Here is a 27669-nt window from a genome sequence, read left to right as displayed (position 1 = left end):
ACTTCAGGCAGGTCTTAGAGAGAAAATACCAAAACAAACAGAAAACACAAAAAAGAGTGAGGGTTGGGGATCACAGAGGCACACAGCTGAAGTTATCCAGGGCCCTGGAGCCAGGGAAAAAGAGATCTGGCAGGCTGGGTGTTGGTTAACTCTTGGTGAAGAGCAAATTTGCACAAGACATAGTAGCTTAAACAATAATAATCATGTGTTGTCGGTCCCAACATCTGCAGATGTGGGGAGATGCAGTAGGCAGGGCTGGTCTCTCCTAACGAGAGAGAGAGAGATGAGCTGGTCTTCATCTCTCTTACATGCCTGGTGGCCCCTGCTGCTTCTGCACATGACCTGGGTTCCCTTAAATGCAGTGGCTGGGCCCTCCAGCAAGTGAGGAGAGAGGCTTCTTTCACTGAGCATAATGTTTTCAAGATGCATCCACCTGTAGCATGTTTTGGTACTTTATTTCTTTTTATGGCTGAATTATATTCCATTGTATGGATGGATCACATTTTATTTATCCATTCATTTGTTAGAGGACAGTTAGTTTGTTTCAAGCCTTTTTTTGGCTGTTGTGAATAATGCTGATGTTTCAAGTATCTGAACACCTGTTTTTCAATTCTTCTGGGTATATTCCTAGAAGGAGAATTGCATAGTAATTCTGTGTTTTGAGGAATTATCAAACTCTTTTTCCACAGCAACTGCACCGTTTTGCTCTCCCACCAGCAACACAAGAGGGTTCCAGTTTCTCCACATTTTTGCCAATGTTTGTTATTCTCTTTTTTTTTTTCCTTTAGCCCTCCCAGTGGATCTGAAGTTATGTCTCATTGTAATTTTATTAGCACATCCCTGATGACTAATGATGTTGAGCATCTTTTCATGGGATTGTTGAACATCTGAATGTCTTCTTTGGAGAAATGTCTATGCAAGTCCTTTGCCCAGTTTTTAATTGGGTTGTTTGTGTTTCTATTGTTGAGTTGTCAGAGTTCTTTATATATCCAACACTGGACACTTAGCAGAAATATACTTTTCAAATATCTTCTCCCTTTATAGATTGTCTTTTCACTTTTATGACAGGGTCCTTTGATGTACAGATGTTTTAAATTTTGATGACATTCAATCCACCTATTTAGATATCATATCAAAGTAAACATTGCTTAATCTACAGTTATGAAGTTTTACACTTGTGTTTTCTCCTAAGAGTTTCATAGTTTTACTTCTTACATTTAGGTCTTTGGTCTATTTTTAGTGAATTTTTGTATATAGTGAGAAGTAAGGGTCCAGCTTAATTCTTTTGCATGTGGGAAACCAATTATTTCAGCACCATCTGTTCAAAAGACTAGTCTTTCCCCTATTGAATACTCTTGGCACCCTGGTTAAAAATCAATTGTCCATGGATGTCTGGGTTTGTTGCTGGACAATTCTATTCCATTGGTCTATATGTCTACCATTCTTCCAATATGACACTATTTTGATTTCTATGGTTTTATAGTATGCTTTAGAGTTGGGAAGTATAAGTTCTCAAACTTTATTTTTATTTTACAATTGCTTCGGCTTTGATTGTTTTGGCTTTTGAAGAATCCCTTACAATTCCATATGAATTTTAGGGTTGTTTTTTCATTTCTGCAAAAAAAAGATTTTTTGAATTTTAATGGAGATTGCATTGAATCTGTATATTAGTTTGAGAAGTAGTACCATTTTAACACTATTGTTTTCTAATCCATGGACATGGGATTTTTTCCATTTATTTAGGTCTTCCTTAAATTTTTGGCAGTGTTTTATAGTTTTCAATGAATGAGTCTTATGCATCTTTGGTTAACGCGTTCCTAAATATTTTATTTTTTTGATGCTATTATAAATGAAATCGTTTCATTCACTTCCTTTTCAAATTGTTCACTGACTATGTATAGAAGTACAATTGATTTTTGTGTTTTGATCCTGTATCCTGCAAATTTGATTAATTTTTTTCATTAGCTGTGAGAGTTTGTGTAGATTCTTTAGAATTTTCTATATATGAGATCAAGTCATCTGTGAATAGAAATGTTTTTGCTTCTTGCTTTCCAATTTGGATGCCTTTTCTTTCTTTTTCTTGCCTAATTGCTCTGGCTAGCACTTCCAGTACTGTGTTGAATATGAGCAATGAGAGTGGGTACCCTTGTCTTCTTCCTGATCTTAGAGGGAAAGCTTTTAGTCTTTCACCATTGAGTATATGATGCTAGTTGTGAATTTTTCATAACTTCCCTTTATCAGGTTAAGGAGATTGTCTTCTATTCCTAATCTGTTGAGTGTTTGTATCATGAAAAGGGTACTAGATTACATCAAATGCTCTTTCTAAATCAGTTAAGATGATCACGTGGTTTTGCCTTCATTCTGTTCACCTGGCATTTTTTCTAAGGAATTCTTGCCCACAGTAGTAGATATAATGGTCATCTGAATTAAATTTGACCATCCCGTCCATTTTAGTTCACCAATTCCTAACAAGTTGATGTTCACTCTCACCATCTCCTGTTTGACCACTTCCAATTTACCTTGATTCATGTACCTAACATTCCAGGTTCCTATGCAGTGTTGCTCTTTACAGCATCAGACTTTACTTTCACCACTAAACACACCCACACCTGTCATTTTTGCTTTCGCTCAGCCTCTTCATTCCTTCTGGAGCTATTTCTCCACTCTCCTCCAGCAGCACATTGGACTCCTACTGACCTGGGGGTGGGGATGGGGTCTCATTCTTCAGTGTCCTATCTTTTTGCCTTTTCATACTATTCATGGGGTTCTCAAGGCAAGAATGCCGAAGTGGTTTGCCATTCCCTTCTCCAGTGTACCACATTTTATCAGAACTCTCTACCATGACTTATCTGTCTTGGGTGGCCCAACATGGCCTGACTCATAGTTTCATTGAGTTACCCAAGAAGGCTGTGATCCATGTGATCATTTTGGTTAGTTTTCTGTGATTGCAGTTTTCATTCTGTCTGCCCTCTGACCAATGAGGACAAAAGGCTTGTGCAAGCTTCCTGATGGGAGGGACTTGTGGGAAAAACTGGGTCTTGCTCTGGTGGGTAAAGTGATGCTCAGTAAATCTTTATGCAATTTTCTGCTGATGGGTGAGGCTGTGTTCCTTCTCTGTGGTTTGGCCTGAGTCTAGCCCAGTCCTAGAATCTATTGTCTCTATGGTTGGCTATAGACTCTATGGTAGGCTCTAGGCTCCATGGTAGGGGTCATGCCGACCTCCTCCAAGAGGACTTATGCCAGCATTCTGCACCTACCAGGATGACTGCTGCCAGTGCCCCGATCCTGAGGCCATCCACTGTTGACCCACACCTCTGCTGGAGACTCCCAAACTCTCACAAGCAAGTCTGGCTGAGTCTCTTGTGGGGTCACTGCTCCTTTCTCTTGCGTTCTGGTACACACAAGGTTTTGTCTGCCCTCCAAGAGTCTTTGGCGGGTATGAGGTTTGATTTTAAACATGATTGCACCCTTTCTACCATCTTATTATGGCTTCTCCTTTGTCTTTGGACATGAGGTATCTTTTTTTGGTGGGTTCCAACATCCTCCTGTTGATGGTTGTTCAGCAGCTAGTTGCAATTTTGGTGTTCTCTCTGGAAACTGAGTGCACATCCTTTTACTTTCTCATATATGCATATATATATATATGTATATTTGCTAGATTATATATATACACATTAATATACAGTATTTGTTTTTCTCTTTTGACTTACTTTACTCTGTACAACAGGCTCTGGGTTCATCATCTCAATTCAGCTGACTCACATTCATTCCTTTTTATGACTGAGTAATAGGCCTTGTATAATATGACCATATCTTCTCATGCATTCATCTGTTGATGGACATCTAGGTTGCTTCCATGACCTGGCTATTGTAAATAGTGCTACAGTGAACATTGCGGTGTGTGTGTCTTTTCCAGTTATGGTTTTCTCAGGGTATATAACCAGTAGTGGGATTGCTGGGTCATATGGTAGTTCTATGTTTAATTTTTTAAGGAAACTCCACACTGTTCTCCGTAGTGGTTATACCAATTCTTCTTTTTTCTCCTCACTCTCTCCAGCATTCATTACTTATGGACTTTTTGATGATGACAATTCTGACTGGTGTGCATTGATACCTCCTTGTAGTTTTTATTTAGTATTTCTCTAATAATTAGTGATATTCAGCATCTTTTCATGTGTCTTTTGGCCATCTATATGTCTTATTTGGAGAGATGTCTATTTAGGTCTTCCATTCATTTTTTGGTTGGATTTTTTTATTTTTTTGATGTTGAGCTCCATGAGCTGTTTGTATATTTTGGAGATATTATTTGTATATAATTATATGTGTATAGATAATGTTTGTATATATTAATTTCCCTTTCTGCTCTATTTGTATATGTTAATCCTTTGCCTGTTGCTTAATTTGCAAATATTTTTACCCATTCTGCTGGAGTTTCCCTGGTGGCTCAGATGATAAAGAATCTGCCTGCAGTGCAGAAGGGTTTCCCTGATAGCTCAGCTGGTAAAGGATCCACCTGCAATGCAGGAGACCCCAGTTTGATTCCTGGGTCAGGAAGATCCACTGGAGAAGGGATACACTACCCACTCCAGTATTCTTGGGCTCCCTTGTGGCTCAGCTGGTAAAGAATCCACCTGCAATGAAGGAGACCTGGGTTCAATCCCTGGGTTGGGAAGATCCCCTGGTAAAGGGAAAGGCTACCCACCCCAGTATCCTGGCCTAGAGAATTCCATGGACTGTATAGTCCATGGCGTTGCAGAGTCAAACATGACTGCAATGCAGCAGAGTCAGGTTCGACCCCTGGGGTTGGAAGATCCCTAGAATAAAATGGCAACCTACTCCAGTATTCTTGCCTGGAAAATCCCATGGACAGAGGAGCCTGGCAGGCTACAGTCCACAGGGTCACAAAGAGTTGAACATGACTGAGCGACTAACACTGTTTTTCCTTTACCCATTCTGAGGGCTGTCTTTTCATTTTGTTCATGGTTTCCTTTCCTGTGCAAAAACTTTTAAGTTTAATTAGGTCCCATTTGTTTATTTTTCTTTTTACATTTTCATTATTCTAGAAGGTGCAAGAACTTCTTTGCAAGAAAGATTTTGCTGTGATTTATGTCAAAGAGTGTTTTTTCTATGTTTCCCTCTAAGAGTTTTATAGTGTCTGGACTTACATTTAGGTCTTTAATCTGTTCTGAGTTTGTTTTTGTGTATGATGTTAGGGAGTGTTCTAATTTCATTATTTTACATGTGGCTGTCTAGATTTCCCAGCACCACTTATTGAAGAGGCTGTCTTTTCTCCATTGTGTATTTTTGCCTCCTTTATCATAGGTTAGGTGATCATAGGTGCATGGGTTAACTTCTGGGCTTTCTATCCTGTACCATGGATCTATTTCTTTGTTTTTGTACCAGGACCACACTGTCTTGATTACTATAGCTTTGCAATATACTTTGAAGTTGGGAAGCCTGAATCCTCTAGCTCCATTTATCTTTATCAAGATTATTTTGGCTCTTTGGGGTGTTTTCATACAGATTGTAAAAATTTTTGTTCTAATTCTATCAAGAATGCCATTGGTAATTTGATAGGAACTCCATGGAATCTGTAGCTTGCTTTGGGCAATATACTCATCTTCATTACATTGATTCTTTCAATCCAAGAACATCTGTTTGTATCCTGCTTGATTTTCATCAGTGTTTTATAGTTTTCTGAATACAGGTCTTTTGCCTTCTGAGGTCAGTTTATTCCTAGGTATTTTATTATTTATGTTGTGATGGTAAGTGTGGTTGTTTCCTTAATTTCCCTTTCTGCTCTTTTGTTATTAGTGTGTAGGAATGCAGGCAATTTCTATGCATTAATTTTGTATCCTACAACTTTACCAAATTCACTATGTCCAGTAGTTTTCTGGTGGCACCTTAGGATTTTCTACATATAGTATCATGTCATCTGCAAACAATGACAGTTTTACTTCTTCTTTTCCAACTTGGATTCCTTTTATTTCTTTTTCATCTCTAATATCCATGGCAAGGACTTCCAAAACAATGTTGAATAAGAGTGATGAGAATGGACATCCTTGTCTTGTTCCTGATATTAGGGAAAATGCTTTCAGTTTTTCACCATTGAAAATTATGTTTGTTATATATTGCCTTTATTATGTTGAGGTTCCCTCTATGCTCATTTTCTGGAGAGTATTGTAGATAGGTGTTTAATTTTGTCAAAAGCTTTCTCTGAATCTATTGAGAGGATCATATGACTTTTATTCTTTAATTTGTTAATATGGTCTATCACTGCATAGACTATCACACTGATTGACTTGTGTACATTGAAAGATTTGTGTATATTCCTGGGATAAATCCCACCTTATCATGGTGTATGATCCTTTTAATGTATTATTGGATTCTGTTGTCTAGTATGTTTTTAAGCATTTCCCAATTATTTTAAATCAATTTATTTGTAAAAACAGAAAAAGGAAAGAAATAAACAAAACCATTAACAGTAGTACAGTCGATACAGTTGCTACGGCATTAATTACTTATAAAAGACATAATAGCTAGATAAGTGTGTGTGTTCACTTGCTAAGTCATGTCCAACTCTGTGACCACATGGACTGTAGCAGCCAGACTTCCTTGTCCTTCACCATCTCCCCGAGTTTACTCAGATTCATGTCCATTGAGTCAGTGATGCTATCTATAACCATTTTGTCCTCTGCCACCCTCTTCTCCTTTTGCCTTTCTTTCCCAGCATCAGGGTCTTTTCCAATAGGTCAGTTCTTCATATCAGGTGGCCAAAGTATTGGAACTTCAGCTTCAGCATCAGTCCTTTCAATGACTATTCAGAGTTGATTTCTTTTGGAATTGACTGGTTTGATCTCTTTGCAGTCCAAGGGACTCTCAAGAGTCTTCTAGAAAGCATCAATTCTTCAGTGCTCAGCTTTCTTTTTGGAGAAAGTAATGGCAACCCACTCCAGTGTTCTTATCTGGAGAATCCCATGAAAAGAAGAGCCTGGCGGGCTATAGACTATGGAGTTGCAAAGAGTCAGCCATGACTCAGCAACTAAACAACAACAACAGCCTTCTTTATGGTCCAACTCTCACATCCATACATGACTACTGGAAAAAACCATAGCTTTTACTATATGGACCTTTGTCGGCAAAGTGATGTCTCTGCTTTTTAATACTCTATCTAGGTTTGTCACAGCTTTCCCTCCCAGGAGCAAGTGTCTTTTTTTATCACAGCTACAGTCACCATCCACAGTGATTTTGGAGCCCAATAAAATATAATATGTCACTGCTTCCACTTTTTCCTCTTCTATATGCCATGAAGTGATGGGACCAGATGACATGATCTTAGTTTTTTGAAGGTTGAATTTTAATCTAGCCTCTTCACTTTCTGCCATTACAATGGTATTATCTGCATATCTGAGGTTGCTGATATTTCTCCTGGTAATCTTGATTCCAGCTTGAGTTATCCAGCCTGGCATTTCCCATACATTAAATAAGCAAGGTGATAATATACAGCCTTGGCATACTCCTTTACCATTCTGAACCAGTCTGTTGTTCTATGTCTGCTTCTAACTGTTGCTTCTTGACCTGCATATAGGTTTCTTAGGAGATAGGTAAGGTGGTCTGGTATTCCCATCTCTTTAAGAATTTTCCAGTTTGTTGTGAACCACACAATCAAAGACTTTAGCGTACTCAAAAAGCATAAGTAGATGTTTTGCTGAAATTTCCTTGTTTTCTCTATAATCCGAGAAATATTGGCAATTTAATCTCTGGTTCCTTTGCCTTTTCTAAACCCAGCTTATATGTCTGGAAGTTCTGTCTGGTTCATGTACTGCTGAAGCCTAGCTTGAAGAATTTTGAACATAACCTTTCTAGCATGTGAAATGAGCACAGTTGTAAGGTAGTTTGAACATTCTTTGGCTCTATACATGGCCATCACCAGATAGTCAATACCAAAATTAGATTGATTATATTCTTTACAGCTGAAGATGGAGAAGCTCTATACAGTCAGCAAAAACAAGACCTGGAGCTCACTGCAGCTCAGATCATCAGCCCCTTATTGCAAAATTCAGGCTTGAACTGAAGAAAACAGGGGAAACCATTAGGCCATTCAAGTTGACCTAATCAAATCCCTTATGATTATACCACATAGGCGACCAGTAGATTCAAAGGCTTAGATCTGGTCGACAGAGTGCCTGAAGAACTATGGACAGAGATTCATAACACCATACAGGAGGCAGGGACCAAAACCATTTGAAAGAAAAAGAAATACAAGAGGCAAAGTGGTTGTCTGAGGAGGCCGTACAAGTAGCTGAACAATGAAGAGATGCAAAAGTCAAGGGAGAAAGGAAAAGATACCCAACTGAATGCAGAGTTCCAAAGAATAGCAAGGAGCGATAAAAAGGCCTCCTTAAGTGAACATTGCAAAGAAAAAGAGGAAACAATAGAATGGCAAAGACTGAAATCTCTTTAAGAGAATTGGAGATATCGAGGGAAAATTTCATGCAAAGATGGGCACGATAAAGGACAGAAACGATAAAAGACAGAAAACTATTAGGTAAAGACCTAATAGAAGCAGAAGAGATTGAGAAGACATGGCAAGAGTTTTGTTGTTTTTGTTCAGTTGCTCATGTCCAACTCTTTGCAACCCCATGAACTGTAGCACGCCAGGCTTCCCTGTCCTTTACTACCTCCTGGAGTAGGCTCAAAATAATGTCCATTGAGTCAGTGATACCATCCAACCATCTCATCCTCTGTCATCCCCTTCTCCTCCTGCCTTCAATCTTTCCCAGCATCAGACTCTTTTCTATTGAGTCGGCTCTTCCCATCAGGCGGCCAAAGTGTTGGAGGTTCAGCTTTAGCATCAGTCCTTCCAATGAATATTTAGGATTGATTTCCTTCAGGATTGACTGTTTTGATCTCTTTGCAGTCCAAGGGACTTTCAAGAGTCTTCTAAAACACCACAGTTCAAAAGCATCAATTCTTCACCAATCAGCCTTCTTTATGGTCCAACTCTCACATCCATACATGGCTACTGGAAAAACCATAGCTTTGACTAGATGGCAAAGTGATGTCTGCTTTTTAATATGCTGTCTAGGTTGGTCATAGCTTTTCTTCCAAGAAGCAAGAATCTTCTAGTTTCAAGCCTGCAGTCACTGTCTGCAGTGATTTTGGAGCCCAAGAAAATAAAGTCTGTCACTGTTTCCAGTGTTTCCCCATCTATTTGTCATGAAGTGATGGGACCAGATGCCATGATCTTAGTTTTTTGAATGTTGAGTTTTAAGTCAGCTTTTTCACTCTCCTCTTTCACTTTCATCAAGAGGCTCTTAATTCTTCTTTCCTTTCTGCCATAAGGGTCATCTGCATATCTGAGGTTATTGATATTTCTCTCAGCAATCTTGATTCCAGCTTGTGGTTAATCCAGCCTGGCATTTTGCATGATGTACTCTGCTTATTTAACTCGTAAGTTAAATAAGCAGGGTGACAATATACAGCCTTGATGTACTCCTTTCCCAACTGGAACCAGTTTGTTGCTCCATGACCAGTTCTAACTGTTGCTTCTTGACCTGCATACAGATTTCTCAAGAGGCAGGTAAGATGGTCTGGTATTCCCATCTCTTTAAGAATTTTCCAGTTTGTTGTGATCCACACAGTCAAAGGCTTTAGTGTATTCAATGAAGCAGAAGTTGATGTTTTTCTGGAACTCCCTTGCTTTTTTTATGATCCAGTGGATGTTGGCAATTTGATCTCTGGTTCCTCTGCCTTTTCTAAATCCAGCTTGAATATCTGGAAGCTCTCAGTTCACATACTGTTGAAGCCTAGCTTGGAGAATTTTGAGCATTACTTTGCTAGCATGTGAAATGGGTGCAATTGTGTGGTAGTTTGAACATTCTTTGGCATTGCCTTTCTTTGGGATTGGAATGAAAACTGATATTTTCCAGTCCTGTGCCCCTGCTGAGTTTTCCAAATTTGCTGGCATATTGAGTGCAGCACTTTAACAGCATCATCTTTTAGGATTTGAAATAGCTCAGCTGGAATTCCATCACCTCCACTATCTTTGTAGTTATGCTTCTTAAGGCCCACTTGATTTCACACTCCAGGATGTCTGGTTCTAGGTGAGTGATCACACCATCATAGTTATTTGTGTCATTAAGATCTCTTTTGTATAGTTCCTCTGTGAATTCTTGCCACCTCTTCTTAGAATCTTCTGCTTCTGTTAGGTACATACTGTTTCTGTCCTTTATTGAACCCATCTTTGCACGAAATGTTCCCTTCTAACTTTCTTGAAGAGATCTCTAGTCTTTCCTATTCTATTGTTTTCCTCTATTTCTTTGCACTGTTCACTTTAGAAGACTTTCTTGTCTCCTTGCTATTCTTTGGAACTCTGCATTCAGATGGGTGTATCTTTCCTTTTCTCCTTTGCCTTTTACTTGTTTTCTCAGCTATTCATAAGACCTCCTCAAACAACCATTTTGGCTTTTTGTATTTCTTTTTCTCGGGGATGGTTTTGATTACCACCTCCTATACAATGTCACGAACTTCCATCTATAATTCTTCAGGCATTCTGTCTATCAGATCTAATCCCTTGACTATTTCTCACTTCTACTGTATAATTGTAAGGGATTTGATTATAGGTCATACCTGAATGGCCTAGTGATTTTCCCTACTTTCTTCAATTTAAGTCTGAATTTTGCAATAAGGAGCTCATGATCTGAGCCACAGTCAGCTCCCGGTCTTGTTTTTGCTGATTGTGTAGAGCTTCTCCCTCTTCGGCTGCAAAGAATATAATCAATCTGATTTTGGTGTTGACCATCGGGTGTTTTCCGTGTGTGGAGTCATCTCTTGTGTTGTTGGAAGAGGTGAGAATACACTGAAGAAATATACAAAACAGTTACTCTCTTAGTGACTTGGATAACCACGATGGGGTGGTCACTCACCCACAGCCAGACATCCTGGAGTGCAAAGTCAAGCGGGCCTTAGGAAGCATCACTGCGGACAAAGATAGTGGAGGTGATGGAATTCCAGCTGAACTATTTCAAATCCTAAAAGATGATCCTGTTAGAGTGCTGCACTCAATATGCCAGCAAATTTGGAACTCAGCAGTGACCTCAGGACTGAAAAATATCAGTTTCCATTCCAATCCCAGAGAAGGGCAATGCCAAAGAATTTTCAAACTACAGTACCTTTACATATAATGATTCTAAAAATAGTTAAACAGGAGGTGATGAGCTTTTCTCAGTATTGATGTGAAAGCAGGCAGTTTGGAATTTAAAAATATTTGTTGACTCAAATAGTTAATGCTTATCTGTTCCTTAACTTCCATAGTTTCTCAGAGAAGGCCAATTTTAAAATGTATTCTTCTTTTCATTATAAATACTTTAAGGAGAAAAAAGTAAAAACAATTAAAAAATTTAGTTCTTGTTACCTTTCATATATTTCAAAATGATCCTTACAGTGAGTCTAGTTACCATCTGTCAGTATACAAAGATATTATGTAGTTTTTGACTGTATGTATTCCCCACTCTGTGTATTTCTTACCTGTGACTCACTTATTTTGCAACTGGAAGTTTGTACCTCCTGATCTCCTTCACCCATTCTTTCCTCAGTATTTTCTCTAATCAGTAGTAAGAAATAATTGAATTTGATTTGAGCCTTTAGTGGCCAACCTTCACAATGTTGGCTAGTGTTTTATTAAGGATTTTTTGCATCTATACTCATCAGTGATGTTGATCTGTAATTTTCTTATTTTGTGAGATATCTTTGTCTGATTTTGGTATCAGGATGTTGACGGTGGCCTCATAGAACAAATTTGGGAGTGTTCCTCCCTCTGCAATTTTTTGAAAGAGTTTGAGAAGGTACAGTGTTAGCTGTTCTCTAAATGTTTGATAGAATTTGCCTATGAAGCCATCTGGTCATGAACTTTTATTTGTTAGAAGATTTTAATTACAGTTTCAATTTCATTACATGTGATTGATCTGCTTATATTTTCTAAGGCTTCCTGGCTCAGTCTTGCAAGGTTGTACCCTTCTAGAATTTGTCCATTTCTTTCAGGTTGTCCAATTTATTGGCATATAGTTGCTTTTAGTAGTCTCTTATGATCCTTTGTATTTCTGTGGTATCAGTTGTGATTTCCGCTTTTTCATTATTAGTTTTATCGATTTGTGTCCTCTCCCTTTTTCTCTTGAGGACTCTGGCTAAAGATTTATCGATTTTGTTTATCTTCTCAAAGAACCGATTTTTGCTTTTATTTATCATTGCTATTGTTTTCTTCACTTCTATTTCATTTATTTCTAATCTGATCTTTATGATTTTTTCCCTCCTGCTGGCTTTGGATTTTCTTTGTTCTCCTTCCTCTTGTTGCTTTTGGTGTAGGGTTATATTGTTTATTTGTGATTTTTCTTGTTTCTTGAGGCATGAATGAATTGCTATAAACTTCCCTCTTAGAATTTGTTGTGTCCCATGGGTTTTGGGTCATCATGTTTTTATTGTCATTTGTTTCTATGTCGTTTTTATTTTCTCTTTAATTTCTTCAGTGATCTCTTGGTTATTTAGCAGTGCACTCTTTAGCCTCCATGTGTTTGTGGGTTTTTACAGTTTTTTTTTCCTGTAATTGATATCTAATCTCATAGTGTTGTGATCAAAAAAGATGCTTAGTACAATTTCAATTTTCTTAAATGTTCTGAGGCTTGATTTGTGACTCAAGATGTGGTCTATCCTGGAGAATATTCCATGTGCACTTGAGAAGAAAGTGTATTCTGCTACTTTCAGGGGGAATGTCCCATAAATATCAATTAAATCTATCTAGTCTATTGTGTCATTTAAAGCTTATGTTTCCTTATTTATTTTCTGCCTGGATGATCTGTCCATTGGTGTAAATGGGATGTTAAAGTCCCCTACTATTATTGGGTTCCTGTCAAAGTCCGCTTGTATGTCTGTTAGCATTTGTCTTATGCACTGAGGTGTTCCTATGTTGGATGCATAAATATTTGTAACTGTTTAATCTTCTTGTATTGACCCCTTAATCGTTATGTAGTGTCCTTCCTTATCTCCTACAATGGGTTTTTTGATAATTTTATTTATGTGTTTATTTCTAACTGTGCTGGGTGTCTGTTGCTGTGCAGGTCCTCCTCTAGTTGTGGTGAGCAGGGGCTCATCTTCGTTGCAGTGTGTAGGCTTCTCACAGCTGTGGCTTCTCTTGTTGCAGACCTCAGGCTTCAGGGCATGCAGTCGTGGTGTGTGGGCTTCAGTTGTTGCAGTTCCCGGGCTCTGGAGCACAGGCTTAATAGTTGTGGTGCTTGGGCTTAGTTGCTCTGTGGCCTGTTGCTCCCAGGCCAGAGACTGAACCCATATGTCCTGCGCTGACAGCTGGACTCTACCACTGAGCCACCAGGGAAGCCCAGTAGTTTTTAGTTTAAAGTCTGTTTCGTCTGATGTGAGTATTGCTACTCCAGCTTTCTTTTGATTTCCATTTGCATGGAATATTTTTTCCAACCCTTCACTTTCATTCTGTTTGTGTCCCTAGGTCTGAAGTGGGTCTCTTGTAGGTAGTATATACATGGGATTTTTTTTTATTATTATTATTCATTCAGCTAGTCTGTGTCTTTTGGTTGGAGCATTTAATCCACTTACATTTGAGATAATTATTGATGGGTATGTTCCTGTTACCATTTTCTTAATTGATTTGGGTTTGTTTTTGTGAATCTTTTTCTTCTCTTGTGTTTCCTGCCTTGAGAAATTCCCTTGGCATTTGTTTCAAGGCTGGTTTGATGGTACTGAATTCTGTTAGTCTTTGCTTGTCTATAAAACTTTTGATTTCTCCATCAGATTCAGATGAGAGTCTTTCTGGGTTAGAGTAATCTTGGTTGTAGATTTCCCCCTTTCATCGCTTTAAATACATCCTACCACTTCCTTCTGGCCTGCAGAGTTTCTGCTGAAAAATCAGCTGATAGCCTTATGGGGATTCACTTGTATGTGATTTTTTGCTTTTCACTTGCTTTTGATATTTTTTCTTTGTATCTAATTTTGATTAGTTTGATTAACATGTGTCTTGGCATGTTTCTCATTGGGTTTCTCTTGTGTGGGATTCTCTGCACTTCCTATTCATGGGTGGCTATTCTTTCCCCATATTAGGCAAGTTCTTTACTGCAATTCCTTCAAATATTTTCTCATACCTCTTTCTCTTCTTCTTCTGGGACCCCTATAATTTGAATGTTGGTGAGTTTAATACTGTCCCGGAGGTCTCTGATACTGTCCTCAATTCTTTTTCATTCTTTTTTTGTTATTCTTCTCCTTGGCATTCTCTCTTCCAGCTCACTTATTATTCATTTTCTCTCAGTTACTCAACTGTTGGTTCCTTGTAGAATACTTATAATTTCAGTTATTGTGTTGTTCATCACTGTTCGTTTATTCTTTAGTTCTTCTAGGTCATTATTAAATGGTTCTTGCATTCATTTTCTCCATTGTATTTTCAAGATTTGGGAATATATTTGCTATCATTTCTCTAAATTCTTTTTCAGATAGAGTGCCTATTTCCTCTTCATTTATTTGATCCTGTAGATTTTTACCCTGGTCCTTCATCTGTAAGATATCTTTTTGTTTTCTCAATTTTTGTTTTAATTGATGGGTGGAACTGTTCCTGTTTTACTAGTTGTTTGTCCTGAGGTTTCCAACAGTGGAGTTTGTAGGCAGTTGAGTAGAGCCAAGTCCTGGTGTTGAGATGTGGACCTTTGGGAAGCCTCATTCCAATTAATATTCCCTGAGGCCTAACAGTTTCTGTTAGTCCAGTGATTCTGACTCGTTGCTCCAACCACAGGAGCTCAGGCCTGATCTCCGCCCATGAACTGAGATCCCACAACCCACAGAATATGGCAAAAGGAAAAAAAAAGAAGCAGAGCAATAACAAAGAATAAAAATAAAATAAATTTATAAAACTAACAGATGTTTTAGAAAAAATAAGAATATATGTGAAACAACCATTGGAAGGTAAAACAGAACTCCAATAGCAAAGAACAGAAGAAGAAAAAGGCAGAAGCCTTGGTTGGAGGGGCAGGGCTTAGGCAGAACAGGGCTTAGGTTGGGGTGGGGTCTAAGCTCAGGACCCACACCTCTGGAAAAGGCCCTGGGTGGAGGTACAGGGTGGTGTCCAGGCTTAGCGCAGCCCAGAACAGAGTGTATAAGATCAGGCCTGGGACCTTAGAAGGCTTCCCAGGGGTTGAGTGGGTAGAGAACTCCAGGTGCTTCCCTCATCCTCCAACCCTGGAAGCTCCCTTCCTGCCCCTTTGATTCCCAGGAGTTAAGGTAAGTGTACTTCTTCAGGCGTATGAAACCCTCCCCTCCCCAAGCTACCCCTCAGGTGTCCTGTGAGGTCTTGCTTCTCCTGCCCCCTTGCTCCCCCCACACTCCTATCCCGTTGCTTGGGGGTTCTTCCCTTCTACCTGGACATCTGAGGTCCGCAACCAGCATCCATTAAATGTCCTAGCTGTGGGGAGACATGGACTCTTGGTCTTCCTTCGCTGTCATCTTGGCTCCATCCTTCTGTCTCTATCTTTTGATAGTTTGATTAAAATGTCTTAGTGTGGAGCTGTCTATGCTTATCCAGCTTGAAGCTTGTTGAGCTTCTTGGGAGTATCTTGAATCTTCAAATTTTTTTTTAAATCAATTGGAACTTTGGGTCATATTTCCTTAAATATATTCTTTCTGCTCCTTTCTCTCCATTGTCTTCTTCTGGGACTTTTATAATATGTCTGTTGCTATATTTGATGGTATCCCACAGATAAGTTCATTTTACTTCTTTTTTCTTCCTTCTCTTCAGACTGTATAATTTGAGTTGAGCTGTCTTCAGCATCACTGATTCTTTTTTTTTATTCTTTTTTTCTTTCTTTTTTTTTTTTAAATTATGAAAGTATGATGACACATTCACAGGAGACTTGGAAAATACAGAACAAAGTTACTTACAGTTTTGCTATATGTTACAATTATTTTTTAAGTAGATAAATTAAGATTTTTGGTTGGAGTTTCAATAGCAAACTCTCAAAAATTAATAGAATGAATATACAGAAAAGTAGAAGGGTACAGTAGACCTGAAAAGCACCACAGGTTCACTGATTCTTTCTTCTGCCTGCTCAACTCTGCTGTTGAAAACTTCAAGTGAACATTTTGTTTCAGTTATTGTACTTTTCAGTTCCACAAATTTTATTTGGATACTATTTATAATGTCTGTCTCTTTATTGATTTTCTCTCTTTCTTGAGACATTTTTCTTCTGGTTTCCTCTTTCTTTTTGAGAATATTTAGGACAATTAATTTTGAGTGATTGTCTAGAGTGTTCAATATTTGTGCTTCCTCAGAGATAGTTTCTGTTAATTTAGTTTTCTTTTTCCTATGGATGGTCCATACTTTCCTGTTTCTTTGCATGCCTAGTAATTTTTTTGTGGAAAGATGTACCTTTTGAATATTATCATATGGTAACTCAGGAAATTAGATTCTTCTTCCTCTTCAGGGTTAGTTGTTGTTGTTTTTATGGGTTGTTATTGTATGTTTGTTCAGTAACTTTTCTAAATTATGTTTAATTACTGTATTCTACATTATATATGGTTCTGAAGTCTCTGTTTCTTTAGGTTAGAGTCAGCTAATGATTTGGCAGAGAGTTCCTTAATATCCTGGAATGACAACAAGAAAAACCCTCCCACTCTGCCATTTTGCTGATACCACTTTGTATCACCTTCTGAGACCTGGCCTCAAAGGCTGTGCAGTCCCACAGTCTGTTGGTTGATTCTAGGGTACCCAGATTCTAGGGTAGCGACACATCCCATTCTTGATGGCACATCAAGGTCACATTAGAAAATGGGACATCCCCTGATGTGGCCGCCTCTGGAACATACCATCCACTCTAGGATGGGCCAACAGGGATGTGATGGCTGAGATGGGTCCCCAGAGGCCATAGCCAAGCATGTTATCAGTAGCTAGAACTAGACTAGACCGAAGAAGAGAGTGATGCCAAAGGAAGGCCGCTGGGACAGAGATAAAGGGGACATGTCAGCAAAGATCTGCTAGGGGCTCCTGCTGTAGTCCCACGGGGCATTGGTGATAGGATGGCCAAGGCCATGTGCCTCTCCCACACACCTGCTTTCCCATCTTTGTAAAAGGCAGCCCCATCCTTCTGTTACTTTGACTTACTTGTTATTCCTCTCCATCACAAGTGCAATCAGCAATACCTTCAGATTCAATCCTGAATCCAGTCATCTACCACCAAGCCCAGACACCCTGACAGCCTGTATGATCAAAGTGGCTCCTGTACAACTGCTCAGTGGCATTTTCAATGTCCCCAAGGCCAAAAGAGCTGTGTCAAGCACACTCCTCCTTCGCTTGGGCCCTGCAGGGCTCCCAGCTCTCTCAAACTCTCTGGCCCTGCTGCCTCTTTTCCCACCTCCTCTTCATCTTTCCTGTGTCCCTCTCCATCCCACTGGCCTCTTGGCTGCTTCCCAAATCCTGAGGACAGTTCTAGCTCCACCTATGCTCTTGCAGATCCCCAGCCATTGCTCTTTTTTCTGCTTCTGTATGATTTTCCCCTTCCATTTCCCTCCATCTCCTTCTAAATGTCACCTTGTCTCCATATCACCTAGCCCCATGCTGGCCTCTCTCTCCCCATCACCTGAAATCACCTCTTGCTTCTCACTGTCCTCAGTCCTTTACCACCACATCCATCAGCCTCCCCATGAGTACTGTGAGGCCCACCCCAGCTGCCCTTTCCGTCTTGCCAGCACATGGCCACTACGTTTGGGAGGAACAAATGGCCTTGCTCAGCCCTGGTAGCTGGAATGCAGAGGAAGGAAGAACAAAAGATGCCTGGGAGGAAGACATGCCAGGCCCTGAGACTGCTGGCGTGCATGTGCACAGAGGTCCTGACAGTGCAACTGAGCATTGCATGATGCCAGGTGGGGCTCGATGGTGTTCGTTCAAGGGGTCAGGGCTCCTCGACATCAGGCAATCATGGCCACGCCCCTCCAGCTTGGCCTATGTTCTCTAGAGTCAGGAAGGGGCAGGAGAGAGTCACACCATGTGACCTTGACCGGCAAGCCAGCTCACTTCCTGGAGCATTAGCGTCCCCATCTATAAAATGGGAGAATAATTGCCACTCAGCCAACTTCACAGAGCCACTGGCGGGGGCAATTACACAGCAGGTCCTGTGGGGACGGCCACTGCCATGAGTGGGAAAAGTTAGGGCCACTGGGTGATGTGACACATCGAGTGTGGGGGCATGTGTGTGTGACTGTGTGCACGTGTGTGTGTGCATGCATGTAAATATGCATGATTGTATGTGTGGTGCATATACATGTGGAGTTATGTGTGCAAGTGTGTGTGTGCATGCATGTAAATGTGCATGATTGTGTGTGTGGTGCATGTACATGTGGAGTCGTGTGTGCATATGCATAAGTGTGTATGTGTTCACATGTGTGCATGTGCAAATTTGTCTGTAGTGTGCTTGTGATTCCAATCCCAAAGAAAGGCAATGCGAAAGAATGCTCAAACTACCGCACAATTGCACTCATCTCACATGCTAGCAAAGTAATGCTCAAAATTCTCCAAGCCAAGCTTCAACAGAATGTGAACTGTGGACTTCCAGATGTTCAAGCTGGTTTTAGAAAAGGCAGAGGAACCAGACACCAAATTACCAACATCTGCTGGATCATCGAAAAAGCAAGAGAGTTCCAGAAAAACCTCTACTTCTGCTTTATTGACTATGCTTTTATTGACTGCTTTATTGACTATTTGACTATTGACTATTCGACTATTGACTACTGTTGTGTGGATCACAACAAACTGTGGAACATTCTTAAAGAGAATACCAGACCACCTGACCTGCCTTTTGAGAAACTTGTATGCAAGTCAGGAAGCAACAATTAGAATTGGACATGGAACAACAGACTGGTTCCAATTGGGAAAGGAGTACATAAAGGCTGTATATTGTCACCCTGCTTATTTAACTTATATGCAGAGAACATCATGAGAAATGCTGGGCTGGAGGAAGCACAAGCTGGAATCAAGATTGCTGGGAGAAATATCAATAACCTCAGATATGCAGATGACACCACCCTTAAGGCAGAAAGTGAAGAGGAACTAAAAAGCCTCTTGATGAAAGTGAAAGAGGAGAGTGAAAAAGTTGGCTTAAAACTCAACATTCAAAAAACTAAGATCATGGCATCCGGTCCCATCACTTCATGGCAAATAGATGGGGAAACACTGGAAACGGTGACAGACTTTATTTTATTGGGCTCCAAAAATAACTGCAGACAGTGACTGAAGCCATGAAATTAAAAGATGCTTACTCCTTGGAAGAAAAATTATGCACAACCTAGAGAGCATATTAAAAAGCAGAGACATTACTTTGCCAACAAAGGTCCAAGCTGTGGTTTTTCCAGTAGTCATGTATGGATGCAAGAGTTGGACTATAAAGAAAGCCGAGCACCAAAGAATTGATGCTTTTGAACTGTGGTGTTGGAGAAGACTCTTGAGAGTCCCTTGAACTGCAAGGAGATCCAACCAGTCCATCCCAAAGGAAATCAGTCCTGAATATTCATTGGAAGGACTGATGCTGAAGCTGAAACTCCAATACTTTGGCCACCTGATGCAAAGAGCTGATGGCATCACCGACTCCATGGATATGAGTTTACGTAAACTCCAGGAGTTGGTGATGGACAGGGAGGCCTGGCATGCTGGAGTCCATGGGGTTGCAGAATTAGACAGGACTGAGTGGCTGAACTGAACTGTGCATGTGCATTTATGTACATGTGTGTGGTATGCGATGTGTAGTGTGCGTGTGGTGCAGGGTTTTATGCTGTGCCGTGGTCAGCGGTGTTGTGGTGCAGGAAGGTATTGTCATCAATTTCACCATGCCCAGGAGGGTAAAGACGGGAGCATGGTGCCGTCTGGGTTCCTGGCTCCAGAACCTAATGTGGATGTCTAAGGTTCCCACTCTCCCATGTAAGAAGGAATATCAGGGATTTCGGGAAGAAGGCAGAAGCCTGTCCCACCTGGAAGCGCTGTCATCCTGGTGGCAGAGGAAGGCTGCATCAGGTGGGGTCAGGCTCTCCTGAAAGCCAGAGAAGGAAGTATGGGTTTGTTTCTGGGCTCTGTTCTACCCCACAGGTTCACATGTCTGTCCTATGCCCAGGCCACATTGTCTTGATATCTGCGGCCCTACAATAACTTTGAAAACAGGGAAGTGTGAGTTCAACTCTGTCTGCTTTTCCAAGCTTGTTTCAACTCTTCAGAGCCCCTTATTTGGCTTTTAAGATCAGCTAGTCAATTCCTGGGGGGAAAACTTGCTCTTTTTAAAGGTTACACTGAATCTGCAGATCACTGAGAGGAATATTGCCACCTTAGCAGTTTTAAGTCTTCTGATCCAAGAACATAGAGTGTCTTCATTTATTTAGGTCTTTAATGTCTTTCAATGACATTTTGCAGCTCATAGCATACAAATCTTATATTTCTTTTGTCAGATTTATTCCTAAGCATTTTTTTCTTTTTGATGCTATTATAAATGGAATTGTTTCCTTAATCTCATTTTTGCACTGCTCATTGCTGGTATATAGCAATATGGTTGATTTTCAGATATTGCCCTCTTGAGCTCTATGGTTGATTTTCAAATATAGATCTCATACTCTATGATGAAAGTTTATCAATTCTAATAGATGTTTCATGCATTACTTAGAATTTTCATGTCATTTGCTAATAGAGACAGTTTCCTCCAATCTGGACCCTTTTTATTTATTTATGTTTTTCTTGGTCAGTTGCCCTGGCTGGAGCCTCCAGGACAATGTTGAAAAGCAGTGAGCAGAGCAGGTGCCCCTGATTTCCTCCTGATCTTGGAGGAACAGCTTTCAGGGCCCATTGTGTTCTTAAAATTTAAAGATCTAGGAATGAGAATTATCCTTCACAAAAATAAATAGATAAAAGAGGGAGACTTTTGATAGAACATGTCTCGATTCTTTGAATATTTTCTCAGTTATATATGCCAAAAATCTCACAGTGATGTATTGATACAGTGATGTATCAAAACATTTTTAAAATTTGTCAGCTCATCGTTCTATTGGGTCCTCTTTCATTCTGAAACAAGAAATTGGAAACACCTGATTTACACAGGTCTTGGCGTCCCAGTCTTTATAGCTGACACCAGGGCTGGACATGGACCAGGAAAACTGGGGGTGTCTTCATGGGTCAAGTGGCAGATGGGTGGTCCTGGAAGGGAAGGCCAGAGAAGAAGCAATGATGCAGGCAAGAATGACAGTCAGGATGCCCTGGGGTGACCCATGCTGTCCTATAGGCCCTGGTCTGTTTCTGTGTACCCCTAGGGATATGTGAACATGCCTTGGAGACCTTTGGGGCACAGCATCACCCTCACTGGCCTATGGGCCTTGTCCCTTTTCCGCACATTCAAAGGATCCTGTCACGCTCGACCCCAAACTGCAATTTTCCAGCCATGATCGAACACAAGCACCTTAGTCAGGGCGGCCGTGGTGACAGTCAGGATGCTAACTCCCTTCTGTGTTACCCACCCCGGCGTGCCACAGCACCCAAGCCCTCTCCCTGGCGACTTTTCCAAGTCTCCGCTGTAGACGGACCTACCCTGCCAGTCCAGCGCTGTCTGCACCTGCTGCTTCCTGGGCCTCGCAGTCCGAAACGGGATCAGTCTTTGTGGCCCCCATTGTTGCAACCTCCATCCTCTCCAGATCCGTCTTCTCTTTAGCTCTCAGCCCACAGGGCCCACCTAGGGGACAGCTCCCATCCTCCAGGGCAGCTCCTAGTTTCCTGGCTCCATCCTCAACATCACTCTCCCAGGACAAGCGCTGAGCCCCGCAGGGTGCTCTCCAGTCTGGTGTGGGGCTCCCTGCCATGCACAGCAGGTTCACATGGCCGGCACAGAGGGCAGTGCCAAGGCTTGCTCTGGCACAGAGTGGTTACTTCATAAGGACGTGCTGGGTGAATGACTGAAGGATGACCACGTGGGCTTGAGGGTGCCCGTGCAAGCAGGCTTCTCTGGGGAGGGGGAACCTAAGCTAGATCTTAAAGAGCTTTCTTTTCATTTAAAACGTGTATACAGTGCTTTTGAAACCATGTGTTAGAGTGTCTTACACACAGCGGTAAACTGAATCATAACACCCATCTCATGAGCCAGCACTATGGTTATAAGTTAAGGAAACAGATACAAAGAACGGGCTGGGCCAGGACTCCTAAGAATGCACCGGCCTGTGGGGGGTTGGCGGGTTCTGTAGAGGCTATTCAGGTGAGAGCAGCCCTGAAGGTGCCCAGGGCCTGCGTCAGGGCTGGAGGCCCAGGAAGCTCCCCCTCTTTGCACACCCTCACTTCCTCGAACAGCTCTCAGAGGGAGTCTAGTCTCCAGCAGACCTCCAGGCCCCGTGTAGCCTTGGGGTCCCCACCCCGCTCCCCCGCACCCGCCCTTCCCGAGCCCATGCTCCTGTCTTGTCTCTCCCTCACGTGCACTGTCCCCCGTGTTCTCCCCTTCACGCTCACCGCCCCATCTCTGTGCTCCACCCTTTGCCCTTTGCTCCCCCCTCCCCTCAGCCTCTCTCTCTGCCTCCATTTTCAGCGGGATGAAAGTCACCTCAGCTGCATTTGTCCTCATCACTTGGTCTAAGGGGAAAGGAAAGACCTCTCCCCCCGTCGCTCGCCGCGGGGCTGAGAAATGGCCGGATGCATTGTGGCGCAGAGCTGAATGGCCCAGGAGGAAGGAGCCTGCCAGGGGCCCCAGAGAGAGGCCAGCTCTGGGAGGCCATTGTGGAGGCCCCCGCCTGCCCACCCGACCACACTCACAGTAATCAATCTGATTGGATTAGGGTCAGGGCGACCCTAATCGTGTCAGAGGTCACTCGGGCTTTGTGGCAGGGTCCACGGGGCGCTTGACCACCCCTGCTGAGGCGGCCTAGTTGAACAAAGCTTAACACTGCCAGCTGAGGAGTGGGGCCCAGCCCCATGTGGAGGTGTGCGAGTGTGTGCGTGTGTGAGCATGTGTGTGGGGGTGAGGATAAGAGGGAAGGAGTGTGTTCATGTGTCCTGCTTCCAGCGCGCTCACTCTCGGTCTCACACACACACACCGTCTGTCTGCCTGGCCTGGGACTGCAGACTGGTCGGCCAGGTGGACCCCTGAGAAGCTGCCACCAAGGAGCGTGAGGCTGGGCGGCAGAGGCGAGCCTGGGCTTGGAAGAAGTACCATCCACTCTCATTTGCGCAGTGGCAGGACAATTTAACCTGCACTGGGCAGAAAGCATGTGAAGAATTTTGAGTGCGTGGAGGCTGGCACACGAGGCAGCTTATCTGTCCCTCCCGGACACTGGAGCACCAGCTTTCCCTAAGAGCTGGCCGACACCCACTCTTGACCTCCAATGAGGTGAAGGGAGTGGAGGCCGGGAGGCAGGGAAGGCAGGTCCCAGACGTCAGCGCTTTCGCAGACACTCTGGAGGAAGCCCCGCCGGGACCACGCCCCGCAGGAAGTGGGATAGCCGGTCCAAGGTCCAGGCCAGTGGGTTTGTGGGTGGCGCATACTTTGAGGGGCCTGTGTCGCAGCTAGGTGGGGCATTTGCACCTTACAGAAATGGAGGGGGCTGTAAGAGGTGACTCATCCACGGTGGGAAGCAGGACCCTTGATGTCTCTCCCACTGGTGTCCCACCACGTCAGCGTGAACAGGTGGGGCATGGGCCCCAGTTTCATCATCAATGGCCCCTAAGAAGCTGGGCCTCAGCCTGGGTCCATCCACGAGTTTAGTCCCCTTGGTAGAGTGTTCTTGCCAGCGGCTTTCCCAGGCACCCCACCACCGCCCCCACCCCGCCCCCAGCCAAGGCCTCGGAGGCTTCCCTAGACTGGAGGAGCCGCTCAACCCTGCCTCTGATTCCAGCCTGTGTGCCTCTAAGTGTTCCTTCGGGGTCTCAGTCCTCACCTGAGTCCTCACCCACTGGACCTCACCCACTGACAGCTGAGCTGGGGGCCCCGGCTGACCCCCTCAAAGCCCATCATGTCAGAATCCTGGCTGCTTACTTGAGGTCTGTGGTGTCAGTCGAAGTCTCAGAAAGTGTGTTCTGGGTGCCTGAGGCCTGCTCTGGCTCCCCAGGCCCGGCTTAGCCCCTTGCAGCCCTCCGCCTGTGCCCTTGGGCAGCCCTGGGACAGGCACCCACCTCTGCCTCCCTTCTACCCCGTTTTCCTCGCGGCGCCGGCTGGAGAGGGCCGGAGGGGGATGGCACAGCCTGGCCTCTCCCGGGCAGAGCCCCTTCCCTTGGCCAGGCTCCAGGGGGCGGTCTGTCCACCTCCCTGTGTGTCCTGGCGCGATCCTCGGAGGGCCAGAGTGCAGGCACGGGGCCAGGGCAGGACAGCCGGGCCGGCACCAACCGCGGGGCTCAGGAGGGGCCAGAGAGAAGGGGGGCCCTCCAGAGAACCAGCATCCCTGAATCCAGGTTGCAACCCCTGACCCCCATCGGAAAGTGTTTCGGTTCACGGTGGTTGGGGGGCTCCGACCGTCTCTGCGGCCGCCCCTGTATATCATTAACTCTCCCCAGTTGGGGGTGTGTGTAAAGGGGCCAGGAGAGACCCCGGTGACACCCTGCCGGGCCCGGCTCAGAAAACAATATCCCCACGAAGACGACAAGATTAAGCACAAGAGAAAAGCGAAAATGCTGCTGGCGATTCACACGCCCTCAGGAGTGCTGTGTTAAAGCGTGTGAATAGTGAGCTCCCCTCGTGCCCCAGGCCCCTGGGCTGCGCATACCTCCCGGTTGCTATGACTGGCTTGCTATGGCCTAATCGCCGACGAGGGGGAAATTCATATAAAATATCGAGGGCCATTGTGGGCCTAACGCGGCGTGACAGTGGCTGACAATGCCAGATTCATTAGCCCCAGCAGGTAATCAGGACGCCGGCCGTGCTGGCGGCCGGGCGGTGTCAGGGGCCGCTGCCACGGTGGGGCGCAGGCCGCATTCCGCTCTCAGGTGGCTCCATCCTTTGTGCAGGACGGGCCAACAGGATTACCAAATGCCACTGCCCACTGCGACACCCCCTCCTCGCCACCCCGCCAGCTCCAAGACCAAGGAAGGTGGGCTGTGTGGGAAGGGGGCAGACTTCAGGCTAGGGGCTCTGCCAGTCTTCCGTCTCGCCTTTCCTCACGTTGGAGCATTGCTAGGGGGAAGAGGTAGCAACCTCTGGATGCTCTGAAAGTGCTCCTGAGGCCTTCGTGGGCCAGGACACGGAGAATTTGCTGACCTCTCTGCACCTGAATGAGCACTGTAGGACTTGCTTGTCTTTGCGGGGCGTTGGTTATCCCTGGACCTGCCTCTCTGCATCCCTCCCCACCTATAGCCTCCCACCTGCCAGGTATGCAGAGGCCCGATTCTGGCCCAGGGAGGCTGAGAGGGAGCCACGGTCGCTGCCTTTGAGTGTGTGCTGGGGATGTGGCAGAGTGAGGTCACTGAGTTCTTTTTGTGTCTTGCCAGGGATGCTCTGTAGGCAGGTGGGAGCAGAGAAATGCCCCCACTGAGGCTCCCGTGGAGGCTCAGTGTCCACAGAGCCATTTGCCCCAAGGCGGCCTCTCTGAAGGCCTCTCCCACTGTGAGCGCCAGCATGCGGCACAAAGAACTTACCTGGAGCACCGGGGAAGACTCAGAGGACTCCCAGCTGAGTAAGGGCAAGCCCGTGGGATGGGGGAATTCGCCTCACATAGCTGGTGAGAGAGAAGCTTCCCTGCAGCATAGTAGAGTGGTGGGGCGAGGATCCAGGACTCCCCACCCTGAGCAGGCGATGGTGGTCGCAGCCATGGTCCTGGCAGGGGGAAGGGGTCTCCATGGAGGCAAGGAAGCTTGCCTCCTACCTGCACCTCCTCTGCTGATCAACTCCAGCATCAACATTGCCCATGGAAGTAGAGCCCCAGGTCTCAAGGGACCACAGGGGAGGCACACCCAGGTAAGAGAGGGCTGTCTCTCAGGCCAAAACTCAGCCAGGAGGCTTTGACAGGCAGGTCCTACAGCTCTAAAGGAGGAGTCACATCCCACCCTGCCCCAGGCTGTGTCCCCACCCAGCTACCAGATGATAGCAGCCAAGTCCCAGGGACCCAGGGCCTCACTTCGCTTAGAAGCCAGGCCAGAGATGCGTAGCCCACTGCAGGAGCCTGCAGTAAGGGGGAGCAGGTGACACCCCCCGTTTTAGCTCTTTCCATGTCCCTCCAATGGCAGGGAGTGTGTCAGAGACACCCTTGCCATGGTAAACCCTCTCCCTTCAGAACCCTGTCCTGGGACCTCCTTTCCAGATGCCTCTTGGGTCTGGCCACCTTCCAGAGGAGGGGCTTAGGAATCTGAGACCATAATGGAGCTTGAGTTCAGCTCAGGAATGTATCAGAATCACCGAAGGATTCCTCACAGATATACATGCTCCCCTCCCAGAACTGCAGCCCTGGGTCCATTGGTAGGTCTGCAGTGACCACTGCTGGGGCATCTAGTTACCTGCAGAGCTTCTCAAAGGGCCCATTGTGTGGACCCCACAGACAGAATGCCCCAGGAGCTTGATTTCATTGGTCAGTGGTCAAATTTGAACCACAGTCCCCTTCCAGGAACTTCCACTGCCTGAGAGGTTATACTCATTCCTCAAAAAAGGGATCCATGGCCCCTTCAGGCCAATGGGTCATCCCAGGAGCCCTGAGCCATCCCTTCCTTCTCATCCAGGACCAGCCCCCCACAGCCTTCCCCTCCCAGGAGAGGACTGGAGGGTCTCTCCCCATGCCCTGCGGCTGCGAAGTATGGGGCCAGCCTAGCAGGGCAGGTGGGCCCTCCACCTCCTGAAAGCTGCAACTGTGGAAACTGCCTGGTGGTGATGGAGCCCACTGCTGGGAGATGCAGGAGCCTCTGTCTGGGCTCAGTGCTCACGGCTGGGCAGTCTGGGGCCTGGGCTGACTATCCTGAGCCTCTACCCATCTCTGCGGCTGAGAGGGCCTGCAGGACCCATTATGGTGGCTCAGCAGAGAGGAGACCCTCTTTTTGTCTGGACCAGTTTTAAAAGGATGTGCAAAGCCTAGGGCAGGGAGGCCTCTGGGGTGGTGCTTTCCTACCAATCCCTGATAAAAAGGCCTTCTGGGTAACCTCCCAGAGGGAAAATCATCTCTGGGACAGAGACCACAGTCTTCTTGTCCACTCAGACCACAGTCAACACTTAATAAGTAGTTACTAACCACTGGGGAAATTTTAAAGACAAGGACCTTGGAATATTTTTTTGAACTTTCTTCAGCATATAGGACTTCAGAAATAAATCCTTTTTTGATGTTAAAAAAGGTCCTTTTCTGAAATTGTGATTGTCATTTCTTATGTATCTTATTCTCTCAAAAATGTAACAAAATTTCACAGTCCTATGTCAGTCCCCAAGTAATTTTTAGTACTTTCCAAGCCTATGACATCCAAATTTGGAAACAGGGTTTATTAAAATCCTTCTAGAATCTAGAACTAGTGTTCTAAAGTTCTGAGACCCAGGGAAGTAAAGTAACCGCCAAAGCCCATCTCACATGTGACACTTGTCCCTGGTACCCAAGGCTGCACTGGTCTCAGTGATGGTGCAGCCATGCCAGACAACTCTCCCTGTGTGTCCCTCCCCGCTCACCCCTGCCAGGACTCCAAGCTCTTACAACATGGTAACCTGC

General features: G+C 44.3%; 1 protein-coding gene across 1 annotated transcript in view; it reads left to right on the top strand.

Annotated features, from left to right (window-relative positions):
* The window catches only part of WNT3A (Wnt family member 3A), a 65260-nt gene that overhangs the window by 23761 nt on the left and 13830 nt on the right, over positions 1-27669 (top strand). The window lies entirely within an intron of this gene.

Source organism: Muntiacus reevesi, chromosome 1 (assembly GCF_963930625.1).
Source record: "Muntiacus reevesi chromosome 1, mMunRee1.1, whole genome shotgun sequence".
NCBI classification, from domain to species: Eukaryota; Metazoa; Chordata; class Mammalia; order Artiodactyla; family Cervidae; genus Muntiacus; species Muntiacus reevesi.
The sequence above is the reverse complement of the archived record's forward strand: the minus strand, read 5'-3'. Positions and strand labels throughout refer to the sequence as shown.